Consider the following 4413-nt stretch of genomic DNA (forward strand, 5'->3'; position numbering starts at 1 on the left):
ACATGTTGATTTTAATAACCGGGTCCGCTGAAATTGAGTGCTGCTCACTAGTTTCCAGCAGGTGGGTATTTCTGGACTGAATCTCGGAAGATCGCATCGCTCAAACACAGCCGGCATCAGTTTGCAAGTACAAATCAGATGCATAACCAGATTTCATTATAAATGGGCTTGGAATCAGATATGGGAGGCTGGCACGGCGCACGGTGGCATCAGTTCTCACTTTACACAAGCGGGGCTTTGGGCGGGATGACTGTCCCGCGGATGAAACTGGTGGATAACACCCCCCAAAAAACGCGAAACCCGGCTGTAAAGTCTTGAAAGGCGTCAAAAATGAGTTTATTCCTAATGCGCAAAACCCGTCTGGAGCGCAAACTGCGCGCAGGGCACCACCTTCCCCGAGCGCGTGCTGTTCTTCACACGCTCTTTGTCTGAAGTGCATGTTTTATTCCCACCCGTTCCTGACATTAGAATAAAGTGAATAACTGCTCTTACCTTATTTTAACGAGCGCGTTCCTGTGTTCTCCGTGATTCTGCACGCGCAAAACCTCCTTACATCTTCGTGCGCCTCGCGCCAAGGAATAAAGAGCGGTAATAATCCAAGGAGAGAGCAGATCCAAGGCGATAGAGAGAGAGAGAGCTCCGGGCGCGGACGGCGGCGAATAGCGGCTTAAATCCCCCGGATAGCGCTGCGTCTCGCTCGGCGCGTCTGATTTCAGGCTCCGCTCCGGAGAAACCACAGCTGTGCGCGCTGAGGAGAGCTCGAGGGTGACGTCATGGACACGCCCACCCACCGCGCTCTGTTGCTCGCTCTTCCTTTCTCTCTCTCTCGCTCGGACTCCGCCCCTGCTTTAAAAGACGCTCGCGTTGGCTCCGCCCCATTCAGTAACGCGCTGGCTGAAGCCACGCCTCTTTTTAGGATCATCTGAAGGGATGAATCGCGTGAAGAAATGTGGGTTTGGATATTTCTCCTCAAATTTTTATTCAGTTCAATTAAATCATTTATTTTTATTTATTCATTATTTTATTTATTTATTTTGCTTGCTTGTAAATGTAATTATTCTCAAAAAGTATTATCTTTGGACATGTATTTATACATTAATACAATTTTATTACATTAAATGTTTAGAAGTACAGTAAAAACATTCTTTTACATTAAAATCTGCATAAAGACAACACAATTAATAGTATAAACGATTTAAATAATATTAATATTATTATTTAAATAATATATTGTATTAATAATTAGTTTTTTTTACATCATAGTAATGAGAATGAGATTTGATTAAAGTAATAAAAATATAATTATTATGTAATATACAAGTTTATTGTAAACAAAACTGATGTTTATAGATTTAACAGCACATTACATGTAAGTTTATGCAAAATACTGTAAAATAATACATTAATAAAAAATTAAATTAAATATTTAATACATTAATTAAATCATTATTTTTTTTTATTTAATTCATTATTTAGATAATTTTTATTTTTTAATTTGATATCAGCATGATGTTTATGTTATTTTTTAAATTATTTTATTTATAATGTTTTGTGAATGAGGTTTGATTATAAAAAAGTAGAATTATAATGTGAATGAATTGTAAAATGCTATTTTTAATGCTAAATAAAACTCATCTAAATATGCTACAGTAAATCATATTGTTAATTTTAATGAATTTATTTTAATTAATTATTAATAATGATAAATGAATATTTATTTAGTATTTAATTATTAAATTTATTAAATTAAGTCTAAAAATCCTAAAAATATTATACTATAAAAGGAATATAAAAATGCTACAGTTTAATTTAAATGCTACAAATTAATTGTAAAAAAAAAATAAAAAAATAAAATAAAATATATTTAATAGCAGACTATATGTCATTGTGTATGTCACTTTTTTAAAAAAATGTCTTTGTGTACTTTTGTTTTCTTTTCTCTTTCATTTTTTTTTTATTTTTCTAAATGTATTTTGATATTAGTGTGAAATATGTCCCTTTTTCTATTTTCTCTAGTCATGTAGCACCAATTTAAAGTATTTTTATTAAAAGCCATATAAAAAGATTTATTAAAAGCCATCTTTTACTAATTTTATAGAGGTTTGTGGCCGAGGGGCTTCAGATGGCCGAGGATGCATTGTTACTTGACTGGATTCAGTCTGGAGCTAGTAAAGGAAGACGGGACTGGACGAGTCACAAAGTTTCGGCGTACCAGACCACATCCTCCTGACTTTCAATAACTTCCATGCATATTCTCAGCCTTTGCTTCTTCTGGTTGATACATACTGTATACATATGTCACACGTGTGGGCTGCCGCACATGCTGATCGGCTTTGGCGTAAGAGCCAAACTTAGCCTGAGCGGAGGCCAGTCGGCACCAGAACGCGTTGGCAACCAGAAACATCTTCTGGAGTTCGAATCCTCCACAGCAGTCACAAAAAAACCTGCCATTTTGCCAACTGTTACACAACGTGCTCTTCCGTTTTAGGCTGATTTCATGATTCATTTACACTTTTGAAAGGGATACCCTGAAGGCTTCTCCTTCTCTTACAACTAAATCTCTTGTCCTTCCTTTTTACTGATCTGTCACAAAGCCGCTACGGTTTGCAGGGTCGTCACTTTGATTTAACAATAAATGTTCGGGGAGTTTGAGGTGACTGGAATAAAAGACAAAAACAAGCAGTTTCTGACAGTTCTGCACTCATTAGATTAAGTGTGCTTATACGTATGGAAGCATCTTTCCACCACGTAACTCGAGTCTTAATTATGACTTCAAAATTATGACATACTAAGCCACAATTATGACAAAGTTGACATTATGAGATAAAGAGACATAATTATGAGATAAAACATTGAAATTATGACGTAAAGAGTTGGCTTAAATGTCATAATTATGAAGTTGAAATTATGATATACTATAACAAAAAAATTATGATAAGTTGAAATCATGTCATTTATATATATATATATATATATATATATATATACATAATTATGAGATAAAACGTAATTTAAAAATTATGACATAAAGAGTTGGCTTAAATGTCATAATTATGACATTTTAAGTTAAAAGTTGAAGTTATGACATACTAAGTAGGACATAAATCAAAATTGACATACGTTGAAATTATAACATATCCACAATTATGACAAATTTAAAATTATGAGATGAAAAGTCTTATTCTTGAGATAAAAAGTCAAAATTATGCCATAAGTCAGAATCATGACATCCTAAGTCATAATTATGACAAAATGGACATCATGAGATAAAAAGACATAATTATGAAATAAATCACTGAAATTATGACATAGTAAGTCATAATTATGAGATAGTCAAAATTAGTCGAAAATTATGACGCACTAAGCCACAATTATGACAAAGCTGAAATTATGAGATAAAAAGTCAGATTTATGACTTAGAGACAAAATGATGACATAAGTCGTAATAATGATATAAAAAGTCACAATTATGACATACTACATTAAATTTTGAGATAAAAAGCAATATATATATATATATATATATATATATATTATATATATATATATATATATATATATATATATAATTTTTTTTTTTTTTTTTTTTTTTTTTTTGTTTTTTTTAATTATGACTTTTAAAGTCATAATTTCAGCTTTTCATCTTAGAATTTTGACTTGCCAACTTATGATTTCTTTTCTTATGTGGCAGAAATGGGCTTCCATAAATTTGACCATTTGTTAACGCAACAGTAGATTAACGGTCTAATGGACAGACTGAGCTTCCTGTCGTCTCCTAACTTCTCTGCATTGCTGCGGCTGTGGCATTATGGGATATCTATGGCAACTGTCTAACGGATGGCACAAGTAGGCGAGGGTGCTAAACTCTGACAGAAAACGGAGGCACTTCCTTCTGTCGGCGGATGGCTTGCAATCTTATGCACAACGGTAAAAAAACAACACCATCCCCACAGCCACACTTATACTATAAATACCTCACCCAATGCGGCAGATATTTCTCCATGTATAATCAGCTCCATTAACTCTGAAGTAACATAGATGAAGGTTAAAACTATTTTTAAGCTTGCTAGCTACATATTTTATTAGTGATGTTTGCTAATACTAACTCACATTTGGAAACTAAAGCAAAACTGTAACCCCCAAACCAAAAAACTATTACATTTTGAAGCATAACTTATCACACCAAATATCCTGTACTACCTGTATTTTAAGTGCCAAATGTGAGTTTAAAGTACGAATTGTATGTTATTAGCAAGTTCAGAGCATATTTTGTCACACAAAACATGTTGTTCTTTTAAAAATGCTCAGTGTGAAATTTAAGGACCCACTATTCATTGTCTTGTTATTGTTTAACTTGGCGTTACATGTTTGAAAAACAAAAACAAAAAAATACTCTACTGTATGCACTCTCTT

At 33.3% G+C, this 4413-nt stretch overlaps 1 protein-coding gene across 37 annotated transcripts in view; it reads right to left on the bottom strand.

Moving 5' to 3' along the window:
- Nucleotides 1-802, bottom strand: part of ptprsa (protein tyrosine phosphatase receptor type Sa) — a 204921-nt gene extending 204119 nt beyond the window's left edge. For 18 of the 37 annotated variants that reach the window (XM_042749831.1, XM_042749825.1, XM_042749819.1 and 15 more), the window contains exon 1: nt 493-801. The gene's annotated coding sequence lies outside the window, so the exon portion shown is untranslated. Of the gene's footprint in view, nt 1-492 lie in introns of all 37 variants that reach the window. The other 19 variants (XM_042749806.1, XM_042749804.1, XM_042749811.1 and 16 more) reach the window with 5 other exon arrangements.
- Between the last annotated feature and the right edge of the window lie 3611 nt (nt 803-4413).

This window comes from Cyprinus carpio, chromosome B22 (assembly GCF_018340385.1).
Source record: "Cyprinus carpio isolate SPL01 chromosome B22, ASM1834038v1, whole genome shotgun sequence".
Taxonomy (NCBI): Eukaryota; Metazoa; Chordata; class Actinopteri; order Cypriniformes; family Cyprinidae; genus Cyprinus; species Cyprinus carpio.